Genomic DNA, 26,431 nt, shown 5'->3' with positions numbered 1-26,431 from the left:
AGACATAAGTAATAAGAAGATTTGGCTTTCACAAAAGAATTACTTGAAGAAGATATTGTCACGATTCAACATGCAAGATTGTAAGCCAATTTCTACCCCTCTTCCTATTAACTTCAAATTATCCTCTAGTATGAGTCCTAACAGTGAAAAAGAGAGGATGGAGATGTCTCGAGTGTCGTATGCATCGACAGTGGGAAGTTTAATGTTTGCTATGATATGCACAAGACCAGACATTGCACAAGCAGTGGGAGTGGTTAGTCGGTATATGGCGAATCCAGGAAAAGAGCATTGGAATACAGTAAAGAGGATCCTAAGATACATCAAAGGGACCTCAAATGTTGCATTATGTTACGAAGGATCAAACTTACTTATCAATGGGTATGTCGATTCTGATTATGCAGGGGATTTGGATAAAAGTAAATCTACTACATGATATGTGTTTAAAGTTGATGGTGGAGCTGTAAGCTGGGTTTCAAAATTGCAGTCAGTTGTGGCAACATCCACAACAGAAACAGAATATGTAGCAGCTACACAAGCCATTAAAGAAGCAATCTGGTTGAAGATGTTATTGGAGGACCTTGGGCACAATCAAGAGTATGTATCTATGTTTTGTGACAGTCAAAGCGCCTTTTATTTAGCAAGGAATCCAACATTTCATTCAAGGAGAAAGCACATACGAGTTCAGTACCATCTCATTCGTGAAAAGGTGGAAGAAGAGACGGTAGATATGCAGAAGATCCATACTAAAGACAACATAGCAGATTTCATGACAAAGGCGATTAACGCTGATAAATTTACTTGTTGCCGATCCTCTTATGGCCTGACAGAAATATAAGCAACATGAAGGTACAAGGTAGAAAGAATGGTGTGAAGATATGATTGTTCCAATCAATCTTCAAGTGGGAGATTGTTAAAAGTCAAAATTCACAGCTACATTAATGGTCTTATTTTGCTGCACATGGGGCGGCTGAATTCAAAGTTGGCTGTCAAAATTAGGCACATGAAATTGTTGAATTTCATGGATGGTAAAATTATAGATTTAGTCATTGTACTTTAGGGTATTTACAAGATTAGTCCTTAAGCTTCAACTATATACCCTAACCCATTTAGCTTCAAAACCATCCCAAAGCATTCTAGCTTTCTTCCAATACTAGAGAATTTAGAGAGTTTATTGAGAGTTGTTTTCTCCTTTTTATCAAGAGAGAATTATCATTGTTTTCTTCTTGGTAGATCGAGAGAGGTTGTAATTCTTATTTCCTCATAGTGAAATTCTTCTACCGTTGCCCGTGGTTTTTACCCTATATTATTTAGGGTTTTTCCACGTAAATTTTGTGTCTCTTTTATCTTCATTTTATTTTCTCAAATTATTAGTTATGATTTTGCTCTATCCGATAGTTGTCTTCCACAACAGTGATTGGTAGCACAAGGGCGAGCATCGACAAGTGAAAATTATCCTAAAAATGGCGGTGGCAATTATTTCGAACATCATGGAAAAGATAAGAACAATCTTGAGTGACACAACCATGCAAGAGATGAAGACCTATGGAGGCCTCAAGAACGTTGTCAAGAATCTCGAAATATATCTGAATGTCATCTGATCCGTTCTTGAAGATACATAAGAACTAGAAATGGTGGATGGTCCTATCGGACTGTGTTTAGAAGATCTGAAACTTGTAGCATACGACATGGAGGACATACTGATGGAGTGGGAAAGAAAAAAGACGGGTTCTTTAGTTGACAGGGTAAAATAATTGTTTTTCAGAATAAATATTAGTCGTAGAATAAAAACATTTGTGAAAAATTGTCTGCGTTTGAAATGAGAAATAAACTCTCCCTTGGCGAAAGTAATTTGTAATACCCCAGACCCAGCCTATGCGTTTCGACTAAGTCTAGCGGATTACATTAAAGATTCTCAAAGGCATTTTCTCAAAAACATTATTCGATAATTTAAAATCATATTATAAATTATATTTATAAAAGTATATAAAAATTAACGAAAAAAATTTAATTTGTAAATATAAAACATGAAAAATATCAGGTAAAATAAAACATGAAATAAATCTGGAGCATCGTAAATCAAATATCAGTAGCAAAACCAGTAAACATTATAAAATGATAAATACTTCAAAAATAAGGCACATGTCACTATAATTAAAAGCAGTTTGGAAGACAGAATATTACAACAAAATGTTCAGAACTAAATGTACCAATCCTCCAAGTGCCTGATACGAAGTGTCTATCCGGGAGTATCTGAAAGGGGGTAAAACAGTTTGAAAAGTGAGTTAGAGGCTCAGTGTGTCCCAACAGTGCAGAAATAAAAACATACATTTATGATTTTTAAAACCAGTACAGATCACAGTCATTAAAACAACATAGGAGTTTTTAATTTAAAAACTCTGCATCGTCATCCAACCGAACGCCATGTGCATATCCCAAAAAATAAACAACCTAAGGGAGTACATTGGGGCCTGCGAGCCTACCCAAGACAATTCTCGGGGCCACAAAGGCTTACCCAAGAAAATCTCAGGGCCGCAGAGCCTACCCAAGGCTCTCCTTAGGTCCATAAGAAATTATCAGTCGGTGTTAAACCTATCCGAGGAATTACCAACATCGACTGAACCTGCCAGAGTCTTCATATTAGAACCCAGAGTACCCCGAAGAAAACATTTTTCAGACGATAACATGTAGTAACAATAATTTAGAGTTCAGATAGATCATCAGTTCAGTAAACCAGTATCCAGAAATCATAAGTCGGGTAATCATGCTTTACATTTCAGTAAATCCGGAATCAGGTAAATCATACAGTAGTCAAATCAGATCAAACATTGTACTTCAAATCAGAGAAAACAATCATGTGCACATGAGATTTCAAAAAAATATTTAAAATATTTATACTACACACAAGGAACACACCTCGATAATAGGGTCAGTCTGGAAGATCTATTGGGCACCAGATTCACTAGGCTCTTCGACTGAACGATGGAGAGCTCGATTTCAAAACATTGGAAACTTTGACTTCCTCACCTCCCTCACGCGCCGGTGACGACAGAGACGCGACGAACATCGGTGGACTCGGAACGACACAAGGAACACGATGGTGTGGGAGGCGTCGAAAACAGAGCAACGATCGACGATGAATTGACGATTTTCACGACGGTGGTGTTAAAAAAAGTCGAAACTTTGAATCGAAATTCACGACGTTATACAATGTTTCACTATAATCGGTATATGGGGTTTTGTTCACCAGTTGACAACGAACACGATGGTGGTTTCGGATCGACGATCGGTGGCCAGACGGTGGAGAGATCGAAGCTCAAAGGAGGGGTGTGGGGAAGGAAGTTTTGTGAAATTTGATTTTTATTTCTCCACAGAAACCAAATTCACGCTTATATGAAAGTGTCTGCCGACACTAATTGATTAAATTCAGGACTAGGTCCTTAAATTTCTTTCAATTTCGAAAATTGACTATAAGTTCTGAAAAGTTTTAATTTAACCCTAAAATTTCACCCAAATGGTTAAATTATAAATTTTTTTCCAGGTTGTTACATAATTACTTTCCCCGAGAAACAAAGAAAGTTCTTGCTTTGGCGATTTATTGGAAGTTGTTAGTCAAGAGAGCTTACGACAAAGATAGTGTCAGATTTAGCTGATGAGAATCAACAAATTAAGGACTCGTACTATCTCCATAGTGGGGATGGGAGGAATTGGAAAAACAGCTCTTGCGCGATTGATTTACCATGATCCTCGACTGATCTACAAGGATGGACAAGATCAGAGAAGATTTGACAAAAAGATTTGGGTATTTATTTTAAATAATTTTGACACGATAAAGATTGCACAAGCTATCATTTTAGCTTTGAAGGTGGATAATCACCCGGACATAACTTTTGCCAAGTTCATGCAACCTTCAATTACATTGAAATACCTTCTTAAACATATCATGGAAACTATGGAAGAAATTAAATTTATGCTCATCTTAGACGACATGTGGGAAGATAATCATAACTATGGTTGGGAACAACTCCATACTGTTTTAAAAAAAGGCAAGGCTGGGAGTATAACTGTGGTTACTACTAGGAAGCTATCTATTGCAAAGAAGATGTCTTCCGACTCGGATTGCATCTATGATTTGTCAAATTGGCATGAGGTAGACTGTCTCTCAATCCATGAACAATTTCTTTTAGATGGAAAAGATCAACTTTCTGATGAAGAACGCGAAAGCTTGAGAAATATTTCGATGAAAGCAAAGGCTTGCCTCTGGTTGCGAAGGCTTTGGGAAAATTTTTGCTAGAAAGTCAGCCGGTTCAGTGGAGATATCTCCAACATAGAGAACTATGCGATTTTGAGAATGTGTGGCAACTTGTAACGTCGTCTTTGTTATTGAGTTATCTTGATCTGCCCTCAAAGGTAAAACAATGTCTGCTTTATTGTGCAATCTTTCCTAAGGGGCTTCGAATTCAGACAGATGACTTAATAAGGCACTGGATGGCACAATATTATTTAACATTTGGTACCACTGTAGACATGGAAGATACATGTATAGACTTCTTAAGTCACTTGGCGTCTTGCTTTTTACTCCAAGATTTGAGAAAGAAGGTGATGCTGGCATTGTTGCATGCAAGATGCATGACATAATCCATGATCTTGTGCAATTTTTGACAGGAAAAGATTCAAACACAATATAGGTAGATGGTTCCCTGAATGACCTTTATCTTGGGATGACGCTCGCCATTTGACCATAATTCTTAGAAGTCCAATAACAAGAATAGACATATTGGCAGGAAAACTTAAATTGAACCGTGTACGTAAATTGCGCAGCCTTATAACTTTTTCTACAACTGGAAGTCGAGAAGTCACAAGTGATCTATGCTTCGATTGTTTAAAGAATTCAGGATGATAAGGGTACTGACTTGGGTTAGAAAGATTCATGTGATTTATGTCATAAAATTATGCACATCATATGTAATTTGAAGTACTTAAAGCATATGAACTTGTTTGGTTGTCAAACGCTACGAGACTTACCTAGTATCATCTGTAAACTACATGATCTGTTATCATTGGATCTTCACGGGTGCAACGGTCTTAGAAAATTACCAAATGGCATAGGAGAGTTGATCAATTTGATATTTCTTCTCACTACAGATTGCTTCGGACTAAGATTCTATCCAAAGGGCATTGGGAGATTAACGTCTCTGAGGACGTTAACGGACATTATTGCAATAGCTGATTCTAATAATCCTATAGAGTTCTGCTTGGGAGATCTCGAAAATTTGAACAACCTTCGTGGAAGTCTTCGTCTGAAGCCACAAGAATTATTTTTTCAACCACAGCGAGTGGTGAAATGTTCACTCTGTTTTTGTGGCTGTATACAGATAATATGGGCAGAAATCTTCTTCCAGTACCAAGTGGTCTTTCTCTCTGTGTTAGTAGTATAGGTACTTTTTTCCCCTTCAACTTCAAAGTATCTTCTTAATGTTCTGCCGAAAACATGCAATTCTAAAACAATTGTAAGTTCAATGATTTTTTGCACGATAGTTGCTAAATTTTCAGTGTTTATATTGGACCGACGAAGGATATGGAACAAAAAAAAAAAAAGAAAAAAAGAAAATACAAAAATTTACAGTACATCATCGATCATGTTGCGTAGTCCATTCCATATCTAAAGATCCAAAATGCTAACAACCTGTTAGGTATGACTCATAAATATACCGATAAAGAGGACAGATGATGGAGCGGAGTGAGCGAAACGGATCGAGAGGAACCAGGTCGAGCAGTGAAACGGTCAGAAGATCTCGAGTACCTTTAATATACGATAACAATGATTAGTCCTTGACCATTCGGTTCAATTAACTGAATTAAAACACTTAAATAAATATGCATTTTTTGGGTTTACGGGTCAATTCGGAAGCTTTCGTGTTTGAATTTGGTAAAATGGACTTCGGATTTGGACTCAGAACATCGAAAAACATAAAATATAACTTTTCAAAAAATTTGACTTTTCAGGTCAAAGTCAACGGGTCCGGTTTGGCCAATTCAGGGCGGTCCAGAGTGGGGACAAGCCCCATGCGCACGTGACGGCGCGTAGGGGTGCGTGGTACCGGCGACAGGGGTCTGGTCGGCGGCCGATTACTCCCTAAGCTACAACAATTCAAACCAACACCATATACAACATGTTTTCAAGCTAAAACACTGAAATATTATCTGAATTAAACGATCAGACTCTTACCTACGACGGACGGACGAAACGTCAGTGTCGACGCAACCCACCGACTGGGTTTTGATCGGGCGATGACGAGGAGTCTGAAATCGGGGGCGATGAGGCGAACGGATGAGCACGGTGACCAGATTTCGCGAAAAATCAAACAGCTGGCTAAGGATTTCGACTGAGCTTCTTTGACGGTTCCACGGAAAACGACGACTTCTCAAGTCAAATTCGTAGAGGGGTCTCGATCGTCGGCTGCTGGACTTTCATTTGGGTCGGACGGTGCACACTATCGCCGACCAGAAGTTGGGCGGAGGAGCGACGGAAATGATAAATTTTCCCCTGGGAAATTTTGTTAAAACACGGGGAGAGGGTTTTCAAAAAATGGGTAATCACCCAATATTTAAAAAATAAATCAAAAGTTTATTGTTTCCAATCTAAAATAATACTCTAGTCCATTTTCTAAGGTATGGGTGTCCATATTGGTTTACAGGGGTTCAAATCCCCTCATTCACCAGTCAATCATTTTACATTTTTTTAAAGCTGATTAGAAAAATGGGTTAATTCGAGGTTAAGTCTCTAAACTTCTCAAACTTTTGAATTTAGCCAAGAGTCTTTAAAAATTTGCCTTTTAGTCTGGAAAACAATTAAATGAATTTTAGATAAAAATTATTTTACATTTTTTTAAAGCTGATTAGAAAAATGGGTTAATTCGAGGTTAAGTCTCTAAACTTCTCAAACTTTTGAATTTAGCCAAGAGTCTTTAAAAATTTGCCTTTTAGTCTGGAAAACAATTAAATGAATTTTAGATAAAAATTTTGGGGTATGACATACAGTGTGCTGGCCAAGAGCCTGAATAAATAATCCATCAATTATCTGAAACTGTGTTTTACTCTTTTCTCTTTGGGGGCTTTAGTTTATTACCTAAGACACAGAAAAGGCGTTTTTATTTTTGTTTTGTAATATTTGATCACTATACTTATATTTTATAATTTTTCTTTCTAGGGTAGAATTCAGTATGTTCTCTGTTATACAGGTATATCCAATGTACAAGGCCTTCATCGAGCCAGATCTCCAAACAACACAAATAAAAATCATTAACAAGTTCAACCCTTTTACTGGTTTTCAAAGTCCTACCTACAATTTAAAGGTTACTATTTGAACCTACTTCTTTGGCTGTTTCTTCGTCACGAATTATATGATACCGGTGACTGTACTTATTGGTATACTCTTGTATCTATGTCCTTATATGTTCTGGCATCTGTTTGTTTTTTTTTTAATTGTAGTCAGCAAAAAAGTTAACAGTCGATCAAATTAAGAGCGTCTTATCTGAAGAACATACAGAGAAAGAGGAGCAAACTTATGATATCTACCTTCTACCTCCTGGTGAAGATCCCGAATCTTGTCAATCATATCTGCGGATGCGGAATAAAGATGGGAAATACAGCCTTATGTTTGAGGTTTGTCCCTCAGATTTATGCCTCTTATTTTCACAAGTTGAATCCCTTTAGATGTGAGCTCATATTCTCATTAGTGACCGACAGTTCCACTGGTCCTTTAAATCTTGCATTACACAGCAGTTAAGTTGTTATAGGACACTGGAGGTATAACTGTAGATACGTTGAGAAAGTATGTATGTGATCGAAGCAGATATTAATTATGAAAAATAAAATGTCCGGTCCCAATGACCTTGTTCCATCGAATGAAGTTAGCTGAAGAAGAAAATGCTGGATTGAAGTTCTTTTTCTAATATGTCTGTTAAGACACTACCTGTTCAAGAAAGTCTGATATTATAGTTTGTGATACTTGTTTTCAGGAATGGGTTACCGATATTCCATTTGTAATATCTCCAAGAATTACGTTTGAAGTTAGTGTGCGCCTCCTTGGTGGGCTAATGGCCTTGGGTTATACAATAGCAACCATCCTTAAAAGAAACAGCCATGTATTCTCCGATGATAAAGTTTGACAAAAATTGATTGGCTAGAACAGCTAAATCGTCAATATTTTCAGGTATTTGAGGGAATCCGAAATCTTCTTCCGAGTACTTAAATGTGGTATTTTAATGTACTTTTGGAATTATTTGTCTATTTTTCAATTTATCTTTTGGACAGTTATAAAACTTATGCGTATGGGTTTGATACGGCTAACACTTTAAATGCTCGATAAGTGCCATTTATCATTCTTAGAAATGGCGTAATTGGCATTTTAGGTTGGTCAGATGATAATGTAGGGAATCAGATGCTTTATTTAATTTAAATCATCTATTTCTAGTTTGTTTTGTGTCGGTATTCGGTGTTGATAATCGTGTTTTGACATTCTTAAATAGGTGCAAGGAAGAGATCGATCAGTTGTAAAAAGTGTTGCAGAGCAACTTGGTTTAGAAGGCTCATATGTTCCACGCACCTATATCGAACAAACCGAATTGGAATAGCTTGTAAATGAGGTTATGGTATGAAAGCCCTCGAAATCTGGTACCGTCTTTTTCAATTTTAGTCGTCTAGTCTCTCTTATCTAATTATTGGACAGGCCCTGCCAGAGGATTTGAAGACCCCAAAGAAGCGCTCTTGCAAGCCTCTGCAGATAGGGTTGCCTTGAGAAATAGGCATCTCAAAAGGTACTGTAGACACCCGTTTTTGTCCGGGTTTTTTTTTATCGTTATTTTATTATTATTATTATTATTATTATTATCGTTATTATTTTATTATTATATATTACAAATTTTTGCAGGCTCAAACCCGAAGCCCATCAGATACCAAGCCCGACCCAGAATTACAAGACTTGGAGCCCAGACCCGGTTCAGGCCCAATACCAATCCCAGATTGCATTTAGGGTTTTTAAACCCTAAATGTAGTTAACCCTAGCTCAGCCGCCGTTTGGTCTCCCAGCCGCCGCCGCTTGACATTCCAGCTTCTCAGCCGAGCTTCCCCTCGCCGCCGCCCCAACAGAGGAAAGGATGCCACGCCGCCGTTACTGTTCCGGCCCACTCCGATGGTCCAGCCGCCGTTCCCACGTCGCCAGTGTCATCCACAATGCAAAATATCACCCAAATCAGTCACAAATTAAATCAAATCCAAAACCCATTAAAATAATACCTAAAATCCCGATAAATCGGGAAAATTGTCCCCTATACATAGATATCATTATTCCTACCAAAAATCAAGGATAAATGAAGCAAAAAATAGCATGCGAGGGGAATGATTCGGGGGGACATTCGAAAGAAAAGAAAAAAAGAAACCCATTCGGGTTTACAGAGAAAAAAGAGAGAAAACCGATATCAAAACCCACAAAAACAACAAAGGAATAAAATCTTACCTCGTCTCAGAGATCGGGGAGCCGAGGAGTCGCTGTTTTTTCCAAATATTCGAAAGGTAATGTGGTAGATCTAGAAGGCTAGGGTCGTTTTTAGGCTAGGATAGGATGATTTTCGGGTTAGGGGTGAAGGAGGGAGTCTTCTAGGACTGTTTACTCCCTCCGACCGCCGTGGACCACCGGGAAAGCCGCCGGTATGAGGCGGTCCTTTCTTCCCCGATGAGAAGAAGTTGAGAGAGTTTTAAAACTCTCTCATTTCTGTTCTCTGTGGACGAGAGAAATGTGAGGGAGATGAGAGGGTTAGCCCGTGTTTTGGGCTTTTAATTCCCATCTGAAACGCGACCGTTTTGCCCTCAACCCCATCCGTGTTTTCGAGTTATGGGATAACTACACTTTTAGTCATCCTAGCTTTGTAAACTTACCCGCGTGTTTCGGGTTTTTAGGGTCTAATATCACTTTTGGTCCCTGATTCTTTGTAACCGTATTATATAGTCAGTGAATGAAATTTATTTTATTTCGATTTCGAGCATTCATTTTTAGAACTTATATTTTAGTCCTATAATTGTATGATTACGATATTTTTGTTATGATGAATTTTGGACATTATGTTTGTAATAGTTTCATTTTAGTCCTAAGTTCTTGTGTTGTGATATTTTGTGGACGTTTGAATTTAGCCATCATATTTGCAAATGTTCTATTTTGGTCAATGTCTGACATTTTATTTAATTACTTTTTGATCCTCCATGTTTCTGTGAAATTTCAATTTAGTCATAAGCTTTACTTTTGGGTTATTTTCACTTCTAGTATTTGACTGTTTAATGTTTGTGATATGGGCTCTAAATTATTTTTATTTTCTATTTAGTCCTTTAAATTTCGGTTACTGCTATTTTGGTCCATTAACTTTCTGTTTTTTGCTGTTTAGCCTCCTAAGTTTCTGTTTATATTATTTTAGCCCCTTAAATGTTTTATATTTATTTTGGTTTGTAATATTTACTAATTTATTTTTAGACATTTATGTATGGATGTGTATTTTACTCATTAGTTAATTATTTGGATTATGTAAATAATGTTTTCAATTTCATTTAATGTAAATATTTTATTTTGTATTTCCAATTACATTTATTTTCATTATATCTTTATCTATGTAAGAAATATTCGATTATATTTTCAAGAACACGTATGCGTAGAATGGGCGTGGAAAGTACCACTTGGACAAAGTGGTACGATCCGATACGGCATTTTAACGACATAGGAACTTGCAACAAGTCGAGTATATTTTACTAATTAATTTATTCAAACGATGCAATGTGTGTTATTTTAAATGACAATTTACTTTATTTTATGTGAATGTAAATTTCAAAATTTTTTAATTTGTATTCAATTCACGTTTTTAGTTAATCAATTTATTCGTATGTAAACATTGTTTTTAATTATATTCGATTTGTATTTTTAACATAATCAATGGTAGAATATTCTTTTACGAATGAGAAATAGTTGAAATAGCTTTCCCGACGGAGGATTGCAAATTTCAAGATTTCTGATTGAGTTAAAGGATTTTCTTTAAATAATTCGAGGCAAATTAAATAAATCTCAATAAATGGATCATAGGTTAATTTTATATTCGATTTATCATTTCCATCATTTACGACAATGTGTAAGCGACACAGTACCAGTTTTTGGGCGTTGTGGGGTGTTATTCCTTCCCCACACGTAACCGACTCCCGAATCCATTTAATCGAATCTTTGGTGACGCAGACTAAATTTTGTCTTAAAAAATGATTTTTCTTAAAATTGTTAAAAGACGTTTTTAGGTATTTGACCTACCTAACCCAAAGGTCGATGGCGACTCTATTTTCAATTTAATTCAAATCAATCCAAAATCACCAATTTTTCAAATAAAAGTCATAATCGTTTTTTAAAATAATATTTAATTGTTTTACTTAAAAAATGGTTATGACAGCTTGGCGACTCCGCTGGGGACTTTTTTAGAGAGTCAGGCTGTATGTCGTTTACATATTGTCATCTTGGTGGAAATTATGATTTCTAGTTTTTAGTTAATTTATGATCCGTTTATTGAAATTTTTAATTGCTTCGTTTTTTTTTCGTACTAACATTTTATTTTTGGCTTTCAGCTTTGTCAGGATTTTATCATTTTTCCTTGTTTTGTTTTCCTTTTGGGTCGAAGGTAGGTATGTTCCTCCTCACACACATCACTCGCATTGGCATAACATAAGCTCTAGACACGAGCTTCGATCCAAAATAGTTGGGGTGAATGCTTTACTCTCGTAAGAATTTATTCTTCGTATGAGTTTTAGCAAATAACCCATGGGATACATACCTTATACCTTCGTAGGGATTTATTCCTCGTACGGGTATAAGACAGTGAATCCCCTCGAATTGAACCCGTTCCGTTTGAAACCTGTAATGGGTGAGGATCGAGGGTCTGGCAGCCCAAGGGGGCACCGACATCAAGGACAATTCGAGTCCCTTTTTTCCGTTAGAGCCGAAACCAAGCATATAGTGAATCATAGAACGATTACCCTAGGTATAGTCATACCAAACCTTTGTCCGTCAGTAGGTACCCAAAATAGGTGTACACGAAGGAGGAACGATTTTAAACCTTAACCTTTTAAATTTGTAGAATATTTTTTTTTCTGAATAAAGCATGCGAACTAGATACCATGCGGTTAGGACCAATTTCTTGAAAATAGATCATTTTGGGTAGATAGCATGGCCGGGTAGGATTGTTATTTAATTGAAAGCATGTTTGGGTAGATATCATGACGGGGTAGGTGTTATATCCATCTCTGAATTACATTTTTATTTGTATCAATTATTTTACATGTACTAACTTATTTTTCTCTTTTGTTTGTGTATACTAACTTATTTCCTCTCTTTTGTTTGTGTCATTTTGTCAATTGCATTGTATTGCATTGCATCATCATAATGCAAAAGTGTTGATCCGTAAGGGGATATTCGAGAGAAAATTTTCACAAGAAGAGATAAAAGTTTTCAATCGAGCGATCGCATACACAGACATGCATCGAGGGCTAAAAAGAAGTCCAGAGTACAAGAATGAGATTTTCTCGAAGATCGTGCATCATTCGAGACTGATATGATAATCCACTGATCTAAGGAGTAATCCAGCAGTAGATTCTCATCCACAATTATTCCATCGTTAACCATCAGGGAGTGGAGCACAAACTTCAGCATAGCCGAGGTATTAATGGAGTTAGCTTACAGAGCATTGAGGGGCATCGGTTCCAAGTACAAAGATCCGAGACGAAGCAGTGAGCTCGAAGATCGTGCGGTATTCGGTACTGAGATGATGATCCACTGATTCAAGGAGTAATCTAGCAGTGGAGTCTTATCTACAATCATTTCATCGTTAGTTATCAAAGAGCGACACGCCGACCTCACTACCACCGAGGCATTAACGGAGTCAGATTACAGAGCGCTTGAGGGGCATCGTTTTTGAGGACAAAGATCCGATATGAAGCAGTGATCCATTCCAGGCTCACCATCTAAGCGAAGACATGTCTGTAAAGTGGACTGTCTTGTAATGTGAAATTTTTTATCTCTGGTGGGAATTGTTCTACGGTATTTATCGTTGGGATCAATATTTTTGCATCCGCATTTGTATCATTGCATTTTATTCAACATTCATTTAAGCATTGTTACGTGCATTAATCATACCTTGTGGGAAACTTTGAGGAAGCGCTTCTAACTGTGCAACTGCATTCACACAATATTGAAAATGGATGCAAAATTTGAGGAATTGAAGAAAGAGCTGAACGAGAGTTTGCAAAAGTTACAAGCAGAGTGGGAGGTTAAAATGGAGCAGATGCAAAAGACCACCGTGGATCGTATCTTGCAAAACCAAAAAGACCTAGTTGACCAAATGGTAGCAAAGATGGCTGAGCTCAACCAAGAAAAAGGCAAAGAAAAGATTTCATTGACCCGTGAAACAGTTAAATGTGTGAAAGCACAGGCTAGTTCGCAACCAATTATCTCGCCCAACAGGATTCCTAGTCACCTAGCGACGAGAAGAGCCAAGAACGAGATCCCAGATAATTTGAAACAGTGGTGCAGAGAGATATTTCAGGGAATGAGAGGACAAACCTCTCACAACGGGATGGATGCAACAGAACTAGTACTAGTTCCCGACTTGGTGCTCCCGCCCAAATTCAAGATGCCCGAGTTTGAAAAGTACAGGGGAACCAGTTGCCCCAATGCCCACCTCACGATGTTTATTCGAAGGATGACTGGATACACTAACAATGATCAGATGTTGATCCACTGCTTTCAAGACAGTTTGATTGGACCCGCTTCAAGGTGGTACCACCAACTGAGTCGTTCTCAAGTCCGCTCCTGGAGGGATTTGGCTAGTGCTTTTCTGGGCCAATACAAGCACATGATTGATGTGGCCCCCGATCGAACAATGCTTCAGAATATGAAGATGAAGAATTATGAGAGTTTCCGACAATATGCTCAACGATGGAGGGATGTCGCATCTCAAGTGCATCCACCAATGACTGAAAGAGAGTTCATCACTCTATTCATCGATACATTGAAGTCTCCATATATCGACTACATGATAGGGGTTGCCACTAAGAGTTTTTCTGACATTGTCATGTGTGGAGAAATGATCGAAAGAGCAGTCAAGAATGGCCAGATAGGAGGCACTAGTCATTCCGACAATGAGGAAGATGATATTAACATTGAAGGATCTTATCTAGCTAATCTGGGGACCAAACCTCATAAGGCATTCTGTCGCATCAATCCAATCCCAATGACATATGAGGAATTGCTCCCAATGCTAGTTGAGAGGAACCTTGTGACTCCAGTTCAATCCAAACCAAGAGAGACCCCATATCCTGAAGGCCATGATATTAACGCCATATGCAGCTATCATGTTGGGAGCTCGGGGCATACCACTGACAACGGCAAGACACTAAAGCACAAAATCTATAATATGATTTATTCAGGGGTATCCTAATACTAAGCCAGAGAAGTCATTGCATCAACCACTTGCATCCATAGAGATTGTTTTGTTTGAACTCGTTTTTGTTCTTTCTTCAATGTTTGCTTAAATATTCTTAATCTTTGATGACTGAAATGATGCTACCTTCTAAGGTTAAATAATTGAACAAATTTTAATCTTTAGTTCTTTGAATATCGAATGAATTACATATTCTTTTAATTCTTCAAGAATTATAGATTTTTGACATATGCCAAGATTAGACCTATTTTATCCTGTCTAAAACCCTAAAATAAAATCTCTCAATTTTTACCCGAAATAATTCCTGGTCACTACCAAATAACCAATTTTTGACATTCTATCTCTTTGAGACCTTGAAATATTCTTTCCACCTTGAAACACTGTATTTATTTTTTTTGAGACACAAAAGTCATACCCATACCTTTCTTTGAGCCAATAAAGTCACCATCGTCTTCTTAGACATAAAACCAACATTTTCTACCAATAAAACTTACAGACATTGAGTACAAGATGTTCACTTGAACATAAACCTTCCTACAAAGAAGACACAGTGTGGGGCATCTCGCATCAATTTTCTGAAGACGAGCATGAGCAATTGAGACATGTTGAGAGCAAGAAGCGAAGAGAAAAAAATAGAATTCATTCAAAATAATTCTATCATGCATTAATTACTGTTTTTATTTAAATAAAAATTAATCCTGAAAATCTATCCCCCCTGGGGATACCTCTTCTGCAAGGACCTCTATGTATGAGATGATGAACAGCTTTCTTTCTTTATCCCTTAACAAAAGGAGAAAATATATCCCTTGTGTCCCCTTTAAGCCTGAATGATATTTTCTTTTGATTCAACCCTAACCAAGGATCACCCTCCACACTGGGGGGCAATGTGAAGGAAATATGAGTGAAGAAAATTGATCCAAATGAGATACCGAAAGGTGAACCAGACGCAGAGTGCAAAGATCAAACCAAAGGAAAAAAAACAAAGAGCAAAGAGAAAAATCAAAGCAAAAGTCAAAGAAAAAGCAAAGAACAAAAGAGGACAAAGAACACAGACAAAGAGTCTCCTGACTTAAATGACGCATTGAGCTTCAAACCGTGAGATTAATCAAACACAATCACTCTAGAATCACTTGACTCGAAGATCATAAAAACATCAAGAGAAGGACATGCGAGTAGATTCAAATTGAGCAAAACAAGATCGAAGGCATCAGAGTTAATTGATCCTTGGTTCAAATACCCTTAAAACACATGTTTGGGCCTTTTATCCCTTTCTTTCATAACCCTGAACCATGACCTACATTACGTGCCTTACAAGTCCCTTCTAATCATACATGGATTTCTAAGCGGAAGAGACTATCCTCATATTTCATCCCGCCTATCAGGATTAATATTTTACTTACAAGATTTTCTAAAATCTTTAGTGCATGATAGAGAAAAATAACAAAGGGGGGTTAAAGACGTAAAATTCTGAGTAACGTCTTGAAACCAAAGGAGGATTCGAGTTGAAAACCTGAAAGGGCGGCTCGAATATGAAGATTATTACATAGGAGACGATTGCTCAAATCCCTTGATGAGGCATCACACAACATGAATGAGAACATGAGAGTTGGGAGTCAGAGAACACTTCCAATAACTGAGTACAGAAGCTACTCCATCAGATCAGAGAACATCAAATAAATGAGAACACTATACTTTTGACCAAAATTAACCACTTGAGACTTTTTATCCTTCCTTACTTAACCATCTCTCAAAGATAGCACTGATCTTGACACTTGTCAAATAGCTATAATTTATTGAAGGATTAAAAGAGTAATTAATTCTTTGATATCCAATGAACTCTTGTTTTATGAGTTGTCAATTGAGAAACCTTGAAAGGAGCAATATTTTCAAAACTTTTGATTAAACATTTTTCAAAACTATTGATATTTTCAGACTTTTGAAAATAAAAGAAGAAGAAAAACATTTTTAAACAAGATAATCTCTCTGGAGGCGTATCTTGGAATTCAAAAAATATCTATCTGAAGCTCAAGATCGAAGCTAGGGCAAGAGAAGCTAAATTTTAGGGCAAAATTTGATGGAATAAACAAATGGTCTCAGGTCAAGGTTTGTAAGAGTACACATTGGTGGAAATACAGACAAATTGAATCAATGATAGAGTAAAGACTGCTCTCGCAACAATTCTCCTTCCAGATTAAGAAAACATACATCAACACATACATACATATATACATACATACACATACATACATGATACATAAATTTGCATCAAACATTTATCATCATGTGTATTAAAGACATTTTTCTCCTCGCTGGAGGACAAATTCAATAAAAAAATCAAATAAATTTCATCTTGACATCCATCATAACATCCAAGATAGTCAGTCAAAAATACATCATTTTGATCTCTCAGGAAATCAAAGCTCAGAAATGACCAGAAATCCCTAACTTGAAGGAGCAATGATTTGACTTCTTGAAGTCAACAATCAAGACATTTCCTCAACATACAGGAACAAGAAGACTATCTATCATCTTTGAGGTTTTTTATTGAAGTAAAATTCAGTCTCTTGAGACATTTTTCCACAAACTTTGAGATTTTTCTAAAAACAAATTTTGTCTCGCTTGAGACAATTTATTTCAAAACAAATTTCGTCTCATTTGAGACATTTTTCCTTTGAGATCCAAATTTTGAATTTGTTTCACATTAAACAAAGTTGATCTCATTTGAGATCGTATCTATTTCAAACAAAATTTTTGTCTCACTTGAGATATTTTTCCACAAATTTTGAGAATTTTAAAACAAATTTTTGTCTCGCTTGAGACAATTTCTTTCAAAGCAAATTTTGTCTCGATTGAGACAGCTTTCTAAAAACAAATTTTGTCTCGTTTGAGACAATTTCTTGAAAAACAAATTCCGCCTCACTGGAGACATTTTTCATTGAGATACAAATTTTGAATTTGTTTCACATTAAACAAAGTTGATCTCACTTGAGATCGTTTTCTCAAATTTTGTTTTGCTTGAGACAATTTCTTTAAAAACAAAGTTTGTATCACTTAAGACAAATTCTCTTAAACAAACTTCGTCTCGCTTGAGACATTTTTCCTTTGAGATACAAACCTTGAATTTGATTCACTTAAAACAAAATTAATCTCACCTTAGATTGTTGTTTCTTTCAAAACAAATTTCGTCTCGCTTGAGACCTTTTCCCTTTGAGATCCAAATTTCGAATTTGTTTCACATTAAACAAAGTTGATCTCACTTGAGATTGTTTTCTCAAAAACAAACTTTGTCTCGCTTGAGACAATTTCTCTAAAAACAAATTTTGTCTCATTTGAGACTATATCTTAAAGCAAATTTCGTCTCGCTTGAGACATTTTTCCTTTGAGATACTAATTTTGAATTTGTTTCACTTAAAACAAAATCTCACTTGATATTGTTGTTTATTTCGAAACAAATTTCGTTTCACTTGAGACATTTTTCTCTGAGATACAAATTTAAATTTGTTGTACTTGAAACAAAATTAATATCACTTGAGTTTTTCAAAATCGATTCGTCTCGCGTGAGACAGTTTCCCTTTTAAAAATAAACACCTTTGAGATTGTTTCCCTAGAAACAATATCGACAATCTTTGAATCTTTTTCTCTTAAAACGAATTTTGTCTCTCTGGAGACAGTTTCTCTTGAGATAAATCTTTGAGTCTGTTCCTTTTGAATAAAAATCTTGGAGTTTGTTCCTTTTGAATAAATATATTTGAGTTGTTTCTTTTGAAAAAAATCTTTGAGTCTATTTATTTTGAAACAAAGTTTTGTCTCTTGAGACAATTTCGTGAAAAATCTTTGAGTCTGAAACAAAGTGTTGTCTCTCTTGAGACAATTTTGTGAAAAAATCTTTGAGATTGTTTCTTTTGAAACAAAAATCTTTGAGTCTGTTTCTTTGGAAACAAAATTTTTGTCTCTCTTAAGATAATTTCTTTTGAAAAAAATCTTTGAATCTATTTCTCTTAAAATGAATTTTGTATCTCTTGAGACAGTTTCTCTTGAAGTAAATCTTTGAATATGTTCATTTTGAAAATATTTGAGTTTGTTTCTCTTAACAAAATCATCTTTGAGTCTATTTCTTTAAAAACAAATGTTGTCTCTCTTGAGACAATTTCTAATTAAAAACTAACTTTTGAGATTGTTTCATTTGAAACAAATTTGGTCTTACTTAAGATGTAATCCATCTTTGAGTCTGTTTCTTTTGAAACAAAATTTTATCTCTTAAAGATAATTTCTTTTGAAAAAAATCTTTGAGTTTGTTTCCTTTGAAAAAATTTCTCGAGACAACTTCTTTTGGAAAATACCCACCTTTGAGATCGTTTCTATTAAAACAAATTTTGTCTCGCATGAGACAATTTCCTTTCAATGTCATCTTTGAGTCGTTTCCCTTGAAACGAATTTTGTCTCTTGAAACATTTTCTCTTAAAACAAGGTCATCTTTGAGTTTGTTTCTCTGGAAACAAGGTTTTATCCCTTAAAACAGTTTCTTTTGAAGAAAGTCTGAGTCTGTTTCTTTGGAAACAAAATTTTGTCTCACTAAGATACAATTTTCTGAAAAACAAAGTTTTGTCTCTTATGACAATGTCTTAAAAAAAATCATTGAATCTCTTTCTTTGGAAACAAAATTTTGTTTCTCTCGAGACAGTTTCTTTGAGAAAAATCTTTGAGTTTGTTTCTTTGGAAACAAATTTTACCATCATTTGAATCTGTTTCCCTTGAAACAAAACAAACAAAGTCTTTGAGTATGTTTTTCTTGAAACAAAAACATCTTTGAGTTTGTTTCTCTCGAAACACTGATCTTTGAGATCAATTCCCTTTAAATGAATTTTGTCTCTTTTGAGACAGTTGCTTTTAAAAATATCATCTTTGAGTTTATTTTTTTTGAAACAAATCTTTGGGTTTGTTTCTTTTGAAACAAATCTTTAATTTGGTTTCTCTTGAAACCATAACTCCTAAAGATGGCCAGCCGTCCTCATCATGTAGGAACCGTGTCATCCCCAGACCAGATCTCTTCATCACGTAGGAGCCGTGTCAACCATAGATAACCAGCCGTCCTCATCACGTAGGAACCATGTTATCACCTTTAGATGGCCATAACTCTTCATCACGTATGAGCCGTGTCATTCCCCGACCAGATCTCTTCATCACGTAGGAGCCGTGTCACCCCTAGATAACTAGACGTCCTCATCACGTAGGAACCATGTTATTGCCCTTCCTAAAGATGGCCAGAACTCTTCATCACGTATGAGTCGTGTCATCCCTTGACCAGATTTCCTCATCACGTAGGAGCCGTGTCACCCTTAGATAACCAGTCGTCCTCATCACGTAGGAACCGTGTTATCACCTTTAGATGGCCAAGAACTCTTCATCATATATGAGTAATGTCATCCCTCGACCAGATTTCTTCATCACGTAGGAATTGTGTCACCCTTAGACGACCCGAACTCTTCATCATGTATGAGCAGTGTCGCCCCCACCAACAAACAAGTATCCAATTTTTAGGTCAAAAGAAAGAGAACCAGACAAAAACGTGATGTCTTGTCGTCTTTGCCCTATTCTTGATTAACACAAGAATGTGCAAAGAGGGGCAGCTGTAGACACCCGTTTTTGTCTGGGTTTTTTTTTATCGTCATTTTATTATTATTATTATTATTATTATCGTTATCTTATTATTTTATTATTAATATATTACAAATTTTTGCAGGCTCAAACCCGAAGCCCATCAGATACCAAGCCCGACCCAGAATTACAAGACTTGGAGCCCAGACCCGGTTCAGGCCCAATACCAATCCCAGATTGCATTTAGGGTTTTTAAACCCTAAATGCAGTTAACCCTAGCTCAGCCGCCGTTTGGTCTCCCAGCCGCCGCCGCTTGACATTCCAGCTTCTCAGCCGAGCTTCCCCTCGCCGCCGCCCCAACAGAGGAAAGGATGTCACGCCGCCGTTACTGTTCCGGCCCACTCCGATGGTCCAGCCGCCGTTCCCACGTCGCCAGTGTCATCCACAATGCAAAATATCACCCAAATCAGTCACAAATTAAATCAAATCCAAAACCCATTAAAATAATACCTAAAATCCCAATAAATCGGGAAAATTGTCCCCTATACATAGATATCATTATTCCTACCAAAAATCAAGGATAAATGAAGCAAAAAATAGCATGCGAGGGGAAGGATTCGGGGGGACATTCGAAAGAAAAGAAAAAAAAGAAACCCATTCGGGTTTACAGAGAAAAAAGAGAGAAAACCGATATCAAAACCCACAAAAACAACAAAGGAATAAAATCTTACCTCGTCTCAGAGATCGGGGAGCCGAGGAGTCGCTGTTTTTTCCAAATATTCGAAAGGTAATGTGGTAGATCTAGAAGGCTAGGGTCGTTTTTAGGCTAGGATAGGATGATTTTCGGGTTAGGGGTGAAGGAGGGAGTCTTCTAGGACTGTTTACTCCCTCCGACCGCCGTGGACCACCGGGAAAGCCGCCGGTATGAGGCGGTCCTTTCTTCCCCGATGAGAAGAAGTTGAGAGAGTTTTAAAACTCTCTCATTTCTGTTCTCTGTGGACGAGAGAAATGTGAGGGAGATGAGAGGGTTAGCCCGTGTTTTGGGCTTTTAATTCCCATCTGAAACGCGACCGTTTTGCCCTCAACCCCATCCGTGTTTTCGAGTTATGGGATAACTACACTTTTAGTCCTCCTAGCTTTGTAAACTTACCCGCGTGTTTCGGGTTTTTAGGGTCTGATATCACTTTTGGTCCCTGATTCTTTGTAACCGTATTATATAGTCAGTGAATGAAATTTATTTTATTTCGATTTCGAGCATTCATTTTTAGAACTTATATTTTAGTCCTATAATTGTATGATTACGATATTTTTGTTATGATGAATTTTGGACATTATGTTTGTAATAGTTTCATTTTAGTCCTAAGTTCTTGTGTTGTGATATTTTGTGGACGTTTGAATTTAGCCATCATATTTGCAAATGTTCTATTTTGGTCACTGTCTGACATTTTATTTAATTACTTTTTGATCCTTCATGTTTCTGTGAAATTTCAATTTAGTCATAAGCTTTACTTTTGGGTTATTTTCACTTCTAGTATTTGACTGTTTAATGTTTGTGATATGGGCTCTAAATTATTTTTATTTTCTATTTAGTCCTTTAAATTTCGGTTAGTGCTATTTTGGTCCATTAACTTTCTGTTTTTTGCTGTTTAGCCTCCTAAGTTTCTGTTTATATTATTTTAGCCCCTTAAATGTTTTATATTTATTTTGGTTTGTAATATTTACTAATTTATTTTAGACATTTATGTATGGATGTGTATTTTACTCATTAGTTAATTATTTGGATTATGTAAATAATGTTTTCAATTTCATTTAATGTAAATATTTTATTTTTTATTTCCAATTACATTTATTTTCATTATATCTTTATCTATGTAAGAAATATTCGATTATATTTTCAAGAACACGTATGCGTAGAATGGGCGTGGAAAGTACCACTTGGACGAAGTGGTACGATCCGATACGGCATTTTAACTACATAGGAACTTGCAACAAGTCGAGTATATTTTACTAATTAATTTATTCAAACGATGCAATGTGTGTTATTTTAAATGACAATTTACTTTATTTTATGTGAATGTAAATTTCAAAATTTTTTAATTTGTATTCAATTCACGTTTTTAGTTAATCAATTTATTCGTATGTAAACATTGTTTTTAATTATATTCGATTTGTATTTTTAACATAATCAATGGTAGAATATTCTTTCACGAATGAGAAATAGTTGAAATAGCTTTCCCGACGGAGGATTGCAAATTTCAAGATTTCTGATTGAGTTAAAGGATTTTCTTTAAATAATTCGAGGCAAATTAAATAAATCTCAATAAATGGATCATAGGTTAATTTTATATTCGATTTATCATTTCCATCATTTACGACAATGTGTAAGCGACACAGTACCAGTTTTTGGGCGTTGTGGGGTGTTATTCCTTCCCCACACGTAACCGACTCCCGAATCCATTTAATCGAATCTTTGGTGACGCAGACTAAATTTTGTCTTAAAAAATGATTTTTCTTAAAATTGTTAAAAGACGTTTTTAGGTATTTGACCTACCTAACCCAAAGGTCGATGGCGACTCTATTTTCAATTTAATTCAAATCAATCCAAAATCACCAATTTTTCAAATAAAAGTCATAATCGTTTTTTAAAATAATATTTAATTGTTTTACTTAAAAAATGGTTATGACAGGTACAAACATTCGATACATCACTTTATGCAGCATATGAATGCTTATGACCTATATGAGTGGATCTAACTAAATAGACTTCATGTTTACAAAAACAGTGGCATGTCACGTTCGTATTCAACTCAAAGTGAGAAGAATATGTCGAACTTTGCTGGATATGATGTGAACAGCAGGAGGTTTGGTAAGCGGAATTCAGAGTCGGCTCTAGCGAATGAGGTTTTTAGCTAGCTTGTATAGCTTTGTGAATGATCTCATGCTAATTTACTGGTGAAATGCTTATTTCTCCTGTATTACTCTTCTGCACTTTGTAGGGAGTCAACACTCAGCTTTCGGAATAGATATCCTATCTGAATGATAGAATGGACGAGTTTACAACGTTTATTAAAGAGTTGAATTCCAAGTTAGCCGCCAAGAATTCTACGTCCAGCCAACAAAACTTGGCTTTCCAGGCTGAATCCTGCAATGGCTCTGCTCCAACCTCTCACTTCATTAATGGTTTAGGAAATGGTTCCATTATGCCCAATTCCTTATCATCCTCCCAGCTGGCTAAGGATTCACCTATTATGGAAGAGGTACTGTAACCGGTCTCATATGCCCTTTATTCGAACTTTTTATTCTGGGGGTCATAGGTTCTTAAATTATACTCGGTATGAGTTCGAGAGTCCAGGGTCTGTCTTCACGATTTTATCTTTCAAGAGGTCATCTCGATGCCGTATGAATATTGCTTATAAAACCATTTCGAGATCAGTTTTTCTCCCTCAGCAGACATCAACTGGCTAGGACTTCATAGTGCGGATGCAAGTTATTTTGCTGCAGTTTATCATTTGTTGTGTTGCTTGATTGTTTGGTGGTGTTGTGGTAGGCTATTGTCCTCTATTTTTATAGCGAATTACTGCATTTAGGTTAATGAAATTCATATTTCATCTCAAAAAAAGAAAGAAAAACAGTATATTTTAAATTCATTGTATTTCTCATTATTTAATTATATTTTTTTGATAAAGATAAATTCAAACCATGTTTGCATATAATGGAGAAAAATAAATTTATAGTTATCTTCATTAACTTGTTGAGTATTCTATTTGTATTTTTTTAAAATATAATATAATTATAAAAATAATAAAATAATATACATTTAAAATTTTACATAATATAATTTTATAGTAATATAATTAATTCAATAAAAAATAAAAGATAAAAAATAAATTATAATGTGTTTGTTCAACTAAAAACAGATTTTGAAAATTATTTTCAGGAAAATTTACCAAACAGTGGAAAATATTTTACACAATATCATCCAAACACCAGAAAATGATTTATGTAAACTGTTTTTCAGGAAATGTAATTTATTTTTCAGAATTCATTTTCAGTGAAACAAACATACCTTTAACCCATAAATTACCCTTTTAATATTGAATTTAATATTCCTGAAGTTTGATTGGAATAGTTCATGCCTTGTTTTAAAAGAGTATATATACCTCCACCGAAATTTAAACCAACCCAAAAATATATATTAAATGTTATGTAGTAAAATTAGGAATGACAATTTGTTGGGGGAGGTTAGATTTTTTATCAACTCGATTCGACCTGAAATATATATATATATATATATATATATATATATATATATATATATATATATATATACTTCCACCCTAATTCAATCCTACACAAAAAAATATATATTTTTCATTCGACTTAACACGACTCGAAGATATACTTCCTCCACCCGAATTTGAATCCAACCCGATATAAAACAAGGGCCTAACTAAAAAAAAATCTATAGATAAGGTATTATCATGTCTACCCCAATAGATTTTGAAGTCATGTGCTTCATTTTAAAATGAGGTCTCTAAAATATTTTATAGTAAGACGAAATTGTAAAATATCAAAATTTATCATATTACGATTGATTCTTATAAAATAAAATTCCAAACATATGAAATTAAGACAATGTCACAAAACAACTTTATAATCGTAACATTTTATTTAAAAAGTGTCATCATTCGAACGCTCTTAGAAGAAAAATCAAGATATTTTTTTAAAATGTGAGACCTTTAGATTTTGGATTTTGGGACCCTATGACGTATCACATATTACACTTACCGAAAACTGATTTGAATATTATAGCAATTATCTATAAATTTATATGAGATAAATGCATTGTTATTCCTGTGTCGGGTTAGGTCGAAGATTTTTCACCCTCCATCTTAATCTTATCCAACCTCACCCCTATATAAAATATAACCCGACCAGATTCGTACTTGATTTTTTTAAAAATCTGACTATTAAATTGAATAAGATCAAAATCCATCAGTTTTGGATACTATCTTTTTCACAACTTTTATCACAGTTTTTTTTGGTTATAGAAGTTAGAGATACAGTTTGATGCATTATAATGAGAAACAAATTAGTATGCCACATCAATTTTTATAATTTCACATCATTACGAATAAAAATCCAAAACGTCATTGCTAGTCAACCTTAGACCTCACTTTCAACTAATTTAACCCAAAGTCTGTCGTCTTCTAAAGTGACATACATTTTTCTGGGTTTTTGGTTTAGTTTTTCTTTTGTTGAAGCAAAAAGGGGAGAAGTCATGGGTTTTTTGTTTCTATCTTCCACCACTATTCTGTATATCCCAAAACCATTCTTGAACAGGTTTAGCAACTGCTGCTCCCTGTTTTTGATTTTGGTTTCTCTTGTTCATTCAAAATTTGATCTTTTTGTGTTAGGGAAATCACCCATTTCTCGTTTCTTGCTGTTTTTTGTTATGCTTTTGTATTTTATATTTGATTTAATGAGTAGTTTATAAGAATTTGTTGGTGTTAAAAATTATCTTTCTTGGTTTGATTTCTTTGCTGTTTGGATGTTAGGAAAATACCCATTTCTTATTTTTCTGTTCCTTTTAATGATTTTACAAGTGTTCCATATGTGATTCTTCATTCTTTTGTAGCTTCAGCTCTCCTGTTATCACCTACCAGAACAACAATCTTTATTGTTTTGATGATCTTTTTCTTAAATTTGTATTAGTCATTTACCTTTACTAGAGTTTTCAATTTCCTTTTTTCTATCAAGTTCGAGTTGTTTTTTTTATAGGTGTATGCAGACACTAACAGCAGGTCCCCTTTACTTGTTCTCAAGGGAAAGACATTGATTCTTTTACCATTGACTTGTCTACACTATGAAGCTCCTGGTCCTGGAAACACTGATTTACCATAAAGGACCAATATGTTAAGGTGGCTTACTTGTAGTTCTCACGTTTCCTCAATGTTTTTCCATAGCATCTAAGTTTACCTTAAGGTTTAGAAAACTGATGCAAAAATATAATACCAGGTTGGCTTCTGGCATATTTTTGGTGGCAAGGTAAATACCAGAGTTTGAAACAATTTTTACTTTAGAAACATAGCATTTATGCATTCCTTTTGTGATATTATTAATGTATTCTTTGTATAATCCGAAAGTTATCATATTGATATAACTGAGCATTGCTTCCTACTTGTTTTCATCATCTATTGGGAGATGCACATAAAATTGTTATGAAATTTAAAAATGTATCCCAATATAGATGCTGGATTGTGAAATAAATAAAGTAATAGGTTGTTAACTTGCATGCGACTACTTTAGTCTAAGCAATAAAT

General features: G+C 35.3%; 1 pseudogene; it reads left to right on the top strand.

Annotated features, from left to right (window-relative positions):
- Window positions 1-292: 292 nt before the first annotated feature.
- On the top strand, window positions 293-26,012 carry LOC120125848 (annotated as a pseudogene).
- Window positions 26,013-26,431: the final 419 nt, after the last annotated feature.

This window comes from Hibiscus syriacus, unplaced genomic scaffold, assembly GCF_006381635.1.
Source record: "Hibiscus syriacus cultivar Baekdansim isolate YM2019G1 unplaced genomic scaffold, ASM638163v2 tig00110445_pilon, whole genome shotgun sequence".
Classification (NCBI taxonomy): domain Eukaryota; kingdom Viridiplantae; phylum Streptophyta; class Magnoliopsida; order Malvales; family Malvaceae; genus Hibiscus; species Hibiscus syriacus.
This window is presented reverse-complemented; position numbering and strand designations above follow the sequence as displayed.